At 32.4% G+C, this 13,471-nt stretch overlaps 1 pseudogene; it reads left to right on the top strand.

Moving 5' to 3' along the window:
- Nucleotides 1–8,175: 8,175 nt before the first annotated feature.
- Nucleotides 8,176–9,438, top strand: LOC120213598 (annotated as a pseudogene).
- The last annotated feature ends 4,033 nt before the right edge of the window (nt 9,439–13,471 follow it).

Genomic DNA, 13,471 nt, shown 5'->3' on the forward strand with positions numbered 1-13,471 from the left:
TCTGTCTTTTTACACATGGGAAACTGCCTGTTCGGGGCTTTGAAGAAGAAGAAGCCGATGGACTGATCCAAGTCGTAACATCCAACGGCGGAATCATGGAGTTTTCGGCTCCATATCAGCACGAAACAACGTGGACGAATTCCCGGGAAATGCTATTTCCGAAGCAATGATCTGTTTTGTAAACCGATTTTCCACCATGAAGAACTCCTTCCCGGGAAATCATACTACTTACTTCCACTCAACGGAAATGGAAGCAGTGTGAGTAACGGGGACGACAACATCGATCGAGAAAGCCACGTCCGATCCAAGTCTGAAAACGTCCCGCCGTCGTCGGTCATTTCTCGGAGTTTAAAGAGGTCACATACTGATGTTTTCTCCAGGTACAACAACAACGACAATCGTTGATTTTGGAAAGTGAAGCTGGTGATCGGCACGGAACAACTGTTGGAGATTTTATCACAAGAAGTTCGAATTCAAGAATTGATAGAGACGCACCGACAAACCCTAAATCTTTAATATTGGAAAAAAATATTTAAGATAATTTTGAAACTAAATAAATTAGGGTATTTATAGTTGAAGCTGAAGGATTAATTTTATAAATACCTTAAAGTATATGGACTAAATTTAGTAATTTCCCCTTATCAGACCATTTCATTCGGTGCTTTTTTTTGACCCATTCGGTGCATTGCCCTTTTTTTTTTTTACTTTCAACAGTAGCTCCCTATCAAATATATTTCTCCTAAGAGGGACATGCCATTCCCAACGCGCTTCTTTCCAAAAGCGAATAACCGAGGATAAGAAGATCTCAGATCAGTGCTTGTAAGGAGAGGTTTGCTCTTAATAGATTGCCAAAACCATCATCTGAGTGGAACAAATTCAATATATCATTCTATATCCAAGAGAAGTGTCTGTCGGAGGCTTTAGGAGGAAATGGACCATTGTCACCTCCCCGTGTTTTGCACGAAATAACCCTACGCCATAAACTCGATTGTTCATTGTTGAACCTCAAATCCCATTTGCTTAGGAGTGATCGATTAGTATGTCCTATATTAGATATGCCCAGACCGCCTTCATGTAATGGTCTACACACCGACTCTCAGCGGATCTAGTGGATCCTGGATTTATTCATATCTCCACCCCACAAAAAATTGGACATGAATTTATTTAAACCGACATTCTGAACATTGAAAGATAATATACTGGTAAACGTATGAGGATGGATTTAGTATGTGTTAGTCTACCTCCATAGGATAACAAATTAACTTTCCACCCCTCAAGTCTTAGTGGATTTAGTGTAACTGTCTGCCTCTCTGTTTCTTCATTATCTCCTATCAACACTCCAAACTTCATTCCATGATCTTCAGGAACATCTCCAGAGACACCGGCCGACTTTTCAACTGCTCCGTTTAACGCTCTAGCTCCTCCGGTAGACGCTCCAGCCATCCTTCTAAGCTTTAATGTTTTGGAATAGTTTTTTATAAAAAAATTATTTAAAACTCTTAAGATTATTAATGTCAAATATTTATATATTTTTTAAAAACAATATTATTTATATATATGAGTTAGATTTGTATATCAAATGAAATTACTTCACTTTAACGTAACGTACACAATTTATATAAAGCAAACAATAATATTAATTTTGTCAAGTAGGGTGGAAAAAACAAAAGAAAAGAATTTCATATAAATGGAATATTGTTAGTATTAATCTTAAAATAACACCTGAACCATGAGGTTTAATTTTTTTTTTTCTGTTGTATTGTTGCTTTACGTTCATAGCAAGAAATCATGATCATGTTCGTTGCTACCTGCTATTTGCTAACTTGTTGACCTTATGGCTTCTAAACATTAATTTTTATTACATCCCAATTTTAAGATAAAAATTTGCAATTCAAACCATATATAACTTGATTAATTTTTGGAGATGATCAACCTGGTTTCCTTTACTACGCTAAGCCGTCTTATCTAGCCAAGAGGTCGACACCATTTTTATTATAACAAGATAAAAGTAATACGATTTTCGAAAAATGATGGGGGTTTTAAAATCGATTTGAATTTGGAGTCGCCATCGACTTTTGGTTTAAGTAGGTCGAATATCCAAGAGCGTATTTTAAAACAATTTTAAGAAAAAATCATTTAAAGACAAAAATTAGTCTGCGTTAACCAAAAATTCGTTTTTAAGGGCTCGAGAATCGGTTACTTTGTTGTAATGATGGAATTTGTGGATTCAAGTCAAAATTTAAAGTGTGATCCTTTTTATTGAACATTGATTAATTTATTTCGAGTTATTTATTTAAAACCTCACATTAAACGTTAATTGAATATAAATTAAATAAATTAAACAACCTACCAAAAAAACACATTGTTAAACAAAATGATGATTTCATTTTATCAAAGCATATTCAATTATTTTCAAGTTTGTTTTTCGTTTGAATGTCGCATTGAATTGTGTTACTTTTAACAAGTTACACTCTTCACGCCCATTCTACAAAAAGGTGTTCTTGAAAATCAATAAGGGAACGAAATAAACCTAGCGATTATCATTACCGAGTTTAAGAGGTATTCTACCATTTTAAACAATAGTAGGTAGTGTTATATTACACATATAATAATACAAGGACCAAAATAAATTAAATTAAGGAAACAAGGGTCAAATTTATAAAAGAAAAAATATAAATTAAAGATCGAATCTACATTGATGAGGAATTACATTATTGTCCTGCATTAAAACCATTAATAATATGGGAGACTAAAAATGAAAATTAATAAATAACAAAAACTAAAACCAACATCAAAGGGGATTAAAATAATAAAAAGTATAAGAACTAATCATGCAAATAAAGTAAATTGCATGTAACGGAAATGACATAAAACTCATAAATAACATGAAAGACTAAAATGAAATAAAACAGAATATGAATCTCAATTTAAAAACAAGCAGAAAGTAAATGCTGAAATTTAAAAGAACTGAAATGTAAATACTGAAAAATAAAATGGCAGAATAATAAAAACTGAAAATTAAAATACTTTAGAAAACGACTACAGATTTAGAGGTTATTACAAGTTGTTTAAAGTATTTAGAAAACGATTCAGTCTATTAATTATTAGTTTGTCTAGTAGAATAAGGTGTTATGTCATTCAAATGGTTTAATTTATTACATTGTGAATGATGAAAAATGAGTTATCAGATCCCACCGTGATATGTTTTTATAATATTTGAATTCGAATTAATGGATAAATTAAACATCAAATAATTATTAGAACCATTATAAAAATATCATGATTCCATTATTCAATCTCTGGATCACAATTCCAAAAACTCCATGCACAAGTGATGCAAAATTAGTTCTTATAAATATGTCACCTCTAACATAAAATTATGTGTCAGTTTCTGATTACAATAACGATCAAGGTGACAACAATTTAGTTCGTTTTTTTTTAATATGAACGAGAGTCAAACTAAAATCGAATTAGAAACAGACCATGGAAACACGTTTTAGGTGATGGTCGAGGAAGATATGAATTTGGTTAGGTAAGCATGGGACCAGATTAGAAGGCAAAATGTAACATCGAGGAGAATATTGTAAGGTGCCATAGCATCATGAAAGTCTATAGAAGGAAAGACAGTAGGGTTTTTCTTTTCATTTGGAAGATCCGTTGTTCGAAAACGGGAACCCCTTTTCCACAATCCAATGTGATTATAAGTAGGAATGTAAAATCGGATAATCGTTCAGGTTTTAGTCGGATCTTGTCAGGTCGGGTAAAATCAGATACATGTCAGGTCAGGTAAATTTGATGCTTCGACTCGGATCAGGTCGGGTTATTTTCAGGTTGATTTGACACCAGGTACAGTTCGAGTTCAGGTCAGGTTACTTTCAGTTTGGATCGATGCCAGTTCAGGTCAAAACAGTTCAGGTCCGGAGCAGTTAAAAAGCAGGTTAATTCAGGTTCGGATGGACTTCAGGCGAATATCGTTCAGATCGGGTCATATCATTGGCAGATAAAATTCAGGTCGGATCTCTATCAAATACAGATTGAGTTCAAATCAGGTTAATTTTTATTTTTGGATTAATTATTTTCGTCTTTCGCGAACGTTGAATTATAATTTGTAATTGTATATGATTTAGAGTAAATTACTAAGAATATAAATAATCATGGTTCAATTTTATGAAAAAATACAAATTTGATAATTAAATTGAACAAATATGAAATTACAAATTAAAATTTAAATAAATTAAACAACACACATTGATGAGGGATCAAATTGAAATAATTTTAAATTGTGAGGTTGAAATTAATACAAAAAAATACTAAATTATACCCATTTAAAAAGTCATGGGCCAATTAAAAAATATAAATAAGTAATAAGTATGGGTCAATTTCAGATGCAAATATAATTTGGAGGACTAAATTGAACAAATATGAAATTACAAATAAAAATTTAAATAAATTAAACAACACAAAGGGATCAAATCGAAATAATTTTAAATTGTGAGGTTGAAATTAATAAAAAAAAAGTACTAAATAATACACATTTAAAAAGTTACGTGCCAATTAAAAAATATAAATAAGTAATAAGTATGAGTCAATTTCAGATGCAAATATAATTTGGAGGACTAAATTGAAAAAATATGAAATTACAAATAAAATTTTAAATAAATTAAACAAACACAAAGGGATCAAATCTAAATAATTTTAAATTGTGAGGTTGAAATTAACACATTGATGAGGGATCAAATCGAAATAATTTTAAATTGTGAAGTTTAAATTAATACAAAAAATACTAAATTATACCCATATAAAAAAGTTATGGCCAATTAAAAAATAGAAATAAGTATAGGTCAATTTCAGATGCAAATATAATTTTAAGGATTAAATTGAACAAATATGAAATTAAAAATTTAAATTTAAATAAATTAAACAACACAAAAGGATCAAATCGAAATGATTGCAAAATGTGAAAAAAATATTGTAAAATGAACTAAATTGCATTCATTTTAAAAGTTGAGAAAAAAAATTAAAACAACTATAATATATATATATATATATATATATATATATATAATATAAACTATAAAGTTTATATATAAAGTATATGTATTATATACATAAACTATATAGTTTATATATAAAGTATATGTATTATATATATAAACTATATAGTTTATATTTATATTATTATATACTATGTATAAACTATATATATTATATATATATTATGTATAAACTATATATACCATGTATAAACTATAATACTATATAGTTTATATATGAACTATATAGAAACTACATAGTTTATATATAAATTATATATGCATTATATATAAACTATACAATTTATATTGATATATTATGTATAGTTATAAATAATATATATTGTATAAATTATATAGTTTTTTAATATAAACTATATAGTTTATATATATATATATAGTATATATGGTTTAAGGTTTATGATGTAGGGTTACACTCTTCATGCCCATTCTACAAAAAAATGTTCTTGAAAATCAATTCGGGAACGAAATAAACCTAGTGATTTTCATTACCGAGTTTAAGAGGTATTCTACCATTTTAAACAACAGTAGGTAGTGTTATACTACACATATAATAGTATGAGGACCAAAATAAAATAAATTAAGGAAACAAGGGCCAAATTTATAAAAGTAAAAAAAATCTAAATTAAAGGTCGAATCTACATTGATGAGAAATTACAAGATTGTCCTGCATTAAAACTATTAATAATATGGGAGACTAAAAATGAAAACTAATAAATAATAAAAACTAAAATCAACATCCAAAGGGGATTAAAATAATAAAAAGTATAGGAACTAATCGGCAAAACTTTCGAGATAATGTTCTCGAATTTTTTATTTAACGATATAACGTACTCCCAAGATTAATTGCTCAAATAGGGTGAAATCCACAGTGTTGGCCGTAGGTCGCCATGCCTTCCGGGCGACCTTCCAGGCATCCGAGGCCATCCGACCGAGGCCATCCGAGAGCATCCGAGGCCATCTGAACGAGCTATGTGAGGGCATCTGAGGGCAACCGAGCGAGCTATGCGAGGGAATCCGGGCGACCTACCCTCGCTCGGTAGCCCGGATTCCCTCGCATAGCTCGCTCGGTTGCCCTCGGATGCCCTCGCATAGCTCGTTCGGATGGCCTCAGTCGAATGGCCTCGGATGCTCTCGGATGCTTTCGGATGGCCTCGGTCGGATAAACAAGAAACATGTATGACTAAATTATAATTAAACATAAATACTAAACAGTGGCTAAAATAACATGTTTACAAATTTCATGGCCAATTTCGAAAATTAAGGAAAATATATAAAACACATGAAATCAGTGATTAAAATGAAATAACTAAAAATATTATGATCAAAATGAAGCATACACAAACTTGACAGAATAAGCAACTAGTGACTAGACTATAATTATTAAAATATACATGCCTGAAACAAAATATTAAAAATGTCACTAAATGATTAAACAAATAGATTACAAAGCATAGGGGACCGAAAATGCTATTATCCCCTAAATATTAAAACACACGTATGAGAGTGTAAAGTTGTGAGGACCAAATTTGCATTTAACCCAAACAATTATTATTTGATTGTTTCTCCCATTGATCACCTGGCGACCTTCATTGGTCGTCCAGAACACCCGGCGACCTTTATTAGAACTGTAGCAAACACCCTATCTCAACAATTAATTATTGGAACGCGTTATCTCGTGAATTTTTTTTCTCACAACATTATCTCGTAAATTCAGCCGAACTAATCAGGCAAATAAAGTAAATTGCATGCAACGGAAATGACATAAAACTCATAAATAACAAGAAAGACTAAAATGAAATAAAACAGAATATGAAGCTCAATTTAAAAACAAACATAAAGTAAATGCTGGAATTTAAAATAACTGAAATGTAAATACTGAAAAAATATTATTTGAAATTTTTTGGCTCATTGATTTCATTCCGTCCTATTTAAACGGTTCCTTATTGATCTTTTGGATAAAAAATCTAATTTTTGACTCATTATTATTTGAAATTTATTATTGATAAAAATATAAAAAATATATTTTAGAAATATAGTTTTGATATATAATTTTTTATCAAATTTATTTTTTAAAATATTTAATCTAATCATAGTTAGTTTTAAATTTTTGTTTTTAAAAAGTCAATAAAAACAGATTTAATAGGGCGGAAGTAGTATTTATTTTATTTATTATGTTCGTCCTAAAAATTTATATTATTAATATATACACGATTGCTTAAAAATATTTTTGATGTGTCATTGTTAGATAAAGACACAATGCATTTTAAAGATGGAATGAAAGCAAATGGGTTTCTATTTAAAGTCGTAAAGGGCTTGTGCGTAGATTCCTTTTGTCGAGTTAGGACACTACAAAAAATATTTTTTATTATTTTATTTAAAAATTATAAAAAAAAATAGTTGACCCTATTCCCATATGTAATGGGGTAAGGGGAGGTAGGATAATAGGCTGCCCTTAACGGCAGGTTGAGAGCAGCTTCCGTAGGAGATCTCCGACAGATAGAATTATGAATTTCCCACCATAAGACTCGATCCCACGACCACAAGGATAAGAGTCCTCTACCAACAGAGTTGGACGGACAATACTTAAAAGACTTACGCATGAGATTAACATATTTTTATGGTTATTGATGTTCGAAATGATGTAAATATGATTCTCGAATTCGAATCAACAAATCAACAATTAAATCAAGTGTTTAGATTAAATATCAAAATTCGAACCACTACAGATTTAGAGGTTATTACAAGTTGTTTAAAGTATTTAGAAAACGATTCATTCTATTATTTATTAGTTTGTCCAGTAGAATAAGGTATCATGTCATTCAAATGGTTTAATTTTATTATATTGTGAATGAGGAAAAATGAGTTACCAAATCCCACCGTGATATGTTTTATAATATTTGAATTCGAATTAACGGATAAATTAAGCATCAAATAATTATCAGAACCATTATAAAAATATCATGATTCTATTACTCTTGACACACATCTTCCCTGCTTTTGGCCTTTTCTCTTTCTGTGTCGTTTTGTCTCCCATGGAGGACGATCAGTTCCATTTTTAAAACCATTATAAATATTTCATCTGGAATAAAGCCAGCCATTGTATAAAATATCATCTAAATACCTTCAAAAGACATGAGTCTATCCATTAATGGCCAGTCTGAGGTCCCTCCTGGTTTTAGGTTTCATCCAACAGAAGAGGAACTCCTTCACTATTACCTCAGAAAGAAAGTTGCTTCCCAAAAGATTGATCTTGATGTTATACGTGAAGTTGATCTTAACAAGCTTGAGCCCTGGGATCTACAAGGTACTCATAAATATTTTTTTATCGGAACAAGCTTGTTTCGACGGTTCATCCATTCTAATTTGAAGAGATAAATAGGTTAAACTAGAAAAGATGAATCGCTACTACTGACGGAATAAATTTATTCTCAAACAGATATTTATATCTAAAAGTAAAAGGATTTTTCTGATTTTTTTTTTGTTTGGTGCAGAGAAGTGTAAAATAGGTTCCACCCCGCAGAATGATTGGTATTTCTTTAGTTATAAGGACAAGAAATACCCGACGGGGACCCGAACGAATCGTGCGACAGCTGCCGGATTCTGGAAAGCGACCGGGCGCGATAAGATTATCTATAACGATGTTAAAAGAATCGGATCGAGGAAGACATTAGTGTTTTATAAAGGAAGAGCTCCCCATGGTAAAAAATCTGATTGGATTATGCATGAGTATAGACTCGAAGACAAGATTAGCCAATACTCTTATGTGTCCAATCCCATTGGAGATTGTATGTGTGAAGATGGTTGGGTGGTTTGCCGTGTATTTAGTAAGAAGAATCATCCGAGAAGTACCCTCGAGAGCCCTAAGCCTCCGTTGATGGTTTGCTCCGGCAACGACGAGGCTATAGATCGAATTCTTCGACATATGGGAAACACTTGCAAGATGGAAAATTCAAGCTTTATTGATGCAAATAAGCATGCAATGTTTACGCATATGCCCGGACTTGAAAGTCCACTTTTCAATCAAGAAACGATCATTGAGCCCCGTTATCAATCCATCGACGACATGCCAATCAACGACGGTGCTAGTGATCATCATAATGACTGGGCCACTCTGGACCGATATGTGGCATCGCTTAAATGGCCAAGTGGAGACAAGCAAGCAAGTATCCTGTTTTAGTGACCCTAGTGCGGTGTTCAATCTTTGTCACCATGATGGCATTCAATTATCGGACATAAGTTGGCAAATATCAAACCAAAACTCACAGCTCTATGCCTACGAGAATGAGCTATGCAGCTTGACGAAATTATCTTCACCATCTATATTGATACTCGATCTAGATTAATCGATCAATAAATTAAATATCGATATAGTTTGAAAGTATGGGTCGAGATATATGTACATACGAATGTTTTTGCATAAATAAGGGTGAAATGATTATCATAGAGTTTTATAATTTTAAAACTAGTGTAGATTACTACTGATGTTAAAGAGTGTTGTCATAAGTGGTTGGGATTCAGGAATTTAAGCTTGTAAGGTCAAGTTCGAATCCTATCAGCGTCACTCTTGGTGGGCAATCTGTTGTTGAAAAAATAATGGTTTAATTGAATAAAATTGATGTTATTTATAATAAGTCATGTCACTTGGTAAATTGACTTAAATTTTAGTTTCATCCATTCAATTATACTTATTAGCTTTTCAACAATTCTTTTTATGAAATGTTTTAACTATTCATCAAAAGATCATAACCTTTTGATTCATGTCCCTTCACCTATAAATAGGATAGTGGAGGGACAATGTTAGACACAACTTTGAGACACAATTCACAAAGTTGAATTAGGAAATCACTTAGAAAATTCATTTCAAATTCGTTCTTTCCGGTGATAGAGAAAGACAAGATTGTGTTCGACTGATCACTACGATTGTGCTTACTATTGTGATCATTTGTTGTGTATCCTGAGAGACCGACGTCCAACGTTACTCGAAGCACTTAGGAGAGAATGAATCTGTCTTGAGGAAACTATTCATACAGACCTCAACTGTAACATCCTCAATATCAGGTTAGTGACCAAATTGAAATATTTCAGAATTTGTTGGTCAAAGTAAAATAGTTGAATAGTTCAATGATTTATTTGGAAATATTTCCTGAAAGTTGTTAGTAATTATCAAAGGAAATAAAGGGTATTATGGTCTTTTTATCTAAAAGATAATTATCTCTTTATTAAGAGATAAGCATGTGGAGAGAGAGTTATTTGGAAAACTCTTCTCCATTCTTCTTCATCATCCCGTTAAGCCTTCCGAGTTGGCAGTAGATGCTGGAACGTTTCCTCGAGTTAATCTTGATTCCACTAATATTAAGGATGCTCAGCTAGAAACTCGAGCGTGTTTTAAAGGCACATATACTGGTGGTAGAATGTGTGGTTCAGGTGCCGAGGAAGTTGGAAATGGTCCTTGTTCTGATGAGGTAAGGGTTGTGGAAGTTGTGTCCCCGACAGTCCGTTACGGGACAACTGCGCATGGGTCTGATTGCCAGATGAGCGGCACTTTTAATTCTTTGGAGGGAGCGAGAGGGCGCAAGTGGGGTCTAATATGCATGGGCATAAGCTGTCGTTTTATGATAACCCGACAAATTGTAATGGGGCAGCTACGCTAGGTTCAGTTGGCCAGAGGAGTGCAAATTTTAATATTTTGGAGGAAGCTAGTGGGTTCGGGTTTGGAAGTGGGTGATGCTAGAGTTGATAGTGCAAATTTGAAAGATGTGCATCACATATTTCTTGATGTTAGTGGTAGGCGTTTGGCTCCAATTAGAAATGTTGGTTCACGACAGACCAAGGTTATATTAAATAGTAATATGTTGTTGGAGATCCCAAATGTTAGTTCGGTTAGTGGGACAACTGTGAAGGATCATGCCTGCCAAACTGGTGGCACTTTGCATACCTTGGAGAGTGTTAGTAGGGCGCACGTTGGGTCTAAGGATGTTATTAAAGATAACATGTAGCTGCCAGTTATGCCATCCTCGACCATACCTACTGATGGTTTTAAGGTATTGGTGGTATAAAAGGAAGTGCTTGCTGGTCATGGGATGGGGCTATCGAAATCCGAGATAGTGGATGGTCATCAGAAACAAAGAGCTTTGGAGGAGAGAAATGCTATATTTAATTCTCTCCGAAATTTTCAAGAAAAATTCTCGGCCCACTAAAGGAAGCCATGTTAAAGTCAAAGCAAGAAGTCTCAGAGGAAGGTGCATCGAGAGGGAGTTTTTTCTGATCTTGAAGGCTCTAAAGTTGGAGGTTTGGATGGTCTATGTCGACAAGTCGAGCTAGAAGAGGCAGTAGGGCAGAAGAAGATTCTTGTACTCTTCGTGTGGAAGTTCAGGGCTTTTTGTTTTTGATTTTGGATTTTATGGTTTGAGTCAGTTGTGATATTCGACTTCTGCTTTAGTTGTTTTGTTTATGTGTTGGTTTTCGGGCTTAATTCAGGTGTTAAGTCTGGTCAGTCATTTTTGTGACTGTTGTTATAGCTTATATGGTTTTCGCTGTGCTAGTGTTGTTGTATAGGGTTCTTCTGGCTATTTTGGGTTGTTTGTTTATGTTAGGGGAGGCGTTTTCTGGTTGTATCTTATGTTTCTTATGGTTAATGAAATCTTAAGGAATTATTTTTCTCCTTCTGCTGATTAAGGAGCTTTTCTACAAGCTCCTTTAATCAAGAATGAGGTTTTTAACGAGGCCTTCAATTCCTATAAAAAAAGTTATCTTAAAATCAAAAGATGAAGAGGTTATGAAAGATTAAAGAGAATGAGTTTCTAAATGAATTTCCGAAAAATAGTTGATAAGTTGAACTTGAAGTTAAATTTGACTTGTCATCAGTTTAATTAAGATATATGAAGTGATAGAATTGAAATTATAACATATTGAAAATTGAGTATGATTCTTAAAGTTCATAAAGAGGAGAGGATTTTGAGGATTAAGATGAGATAAATGGATATAAATGAGTTTAAACATGTATATGTAAGTTAAGAATATGAAAGGGGATGAAATATGAAGTATTCAAGTTGAATTGAGTGAATTTTCATGCTTAAAATGTGATTTATGGGCTTGAACGAAAAATTCCAGATTATGCAGAGGGTACAGATACCCCCTGGGGGGAATCAATTCCCCCTAAAGAAAAAAGTGGAATTTTGGTTCATTAAACTAGCTTAAGTTATTAACATCAAGTTTAAGGTTTAGGCTTCTGATAATTGTTTTGAAAATTATATTTATGTAGATATTGAGCCTAAACAAGTTCTAGAACAATCAAAGAATTAGGATCGAATCAAAGCAAGGCTAAGGTGAGTGCAATTTAATTTGTGCTTATGTATAGAACGAACATTGGCTTGCGATGAGCCAGTGACGGAGTTACCATGGTAAGAAGTAACTGTTAAAAGGTTATAGTATGTGACATGATTTACATGGTTACATGTATATATGATAAGGTTGACATGTTATTTTATGTATTGTGTGATATATATATAAATATAAGTAAATAATAACATGATAAATAATAAGCTATAGGAATATGAAAGAAGTTAGGTGATAAGGACATAGGGAATGAAATGAATATGTGGCAATGAGGTATGGGTATATGCTATTGTGATAAGACATAGGAACCGATATAAGTGATATATATATATATATGTTTACATAAGCTTATGATATTGACATAATGAATGATATGAATATGTGATATATGAACATAGAAGATTAAGTGAATGAATATAGACGAGATATAAGAATAAGATATGAATAAAATGATATGAGTTATATGGGAAATATATGTGAATAAGATATAATATACATATATAGGTTTATGTGAAACCATGCAAAGTGATACGAGCTATGTGACATATGAATATGAAATCATATGATAAGTAATATGAATTACACGAAAATAAACTACATGATGATATGCACATGTGATATGAGATATATGTTTACACATACATATGGTATGTGACAGAAGAGAAAGAAATATGTGATCATATGAAATGTGATAAAGAGTTATGTGAAAGAGCAAGTGATATGAAATGTATAAATGATAATGCTCATGTTATGTGATATGAGAGCTAGTGGTATAGTTGGCATGCCAAGAGTCGAGGGTTATAGTGGTTCTTCGGGACAATACAGTGGTCCTTCAGGACAATACAGTGGTCCTTCGGGACAAATTTCATATGCCACTCAGTGGGACTTATACGAGCTGTGGTGACAACATTAGTGCACAACCTCAATGTACTCACATACCTTCAGTTCTCAACAGTGTACATGGGCCTATAAAAGATATCAAAAGTATTTGCATTATTATATGATATCGTGCTATTATTGTTTACACTTAATTCTTTGTGTACATGAACTAATAAAGAGATAATAATCACTACAATATA

Source organism: Hibiscus syriacus, unplaced genomic scaffold (genome assembly GCF_006381635.1).
Source record: "Hibiscus syriacus cultivar Baekdansim isolate YM2019G1 unplaced genomic scaffold, ASM638163v2 tig00110044_pilon, whole genome shotgun sequence".
NCBI classification, from domain to species: domain Eukaryota; kingdom Viridiplantae; phylum Streptophyta; class Magnoliopsida; order Malvales; family Malvaceae; genus Hibiscus; species Hibiscus syriacus.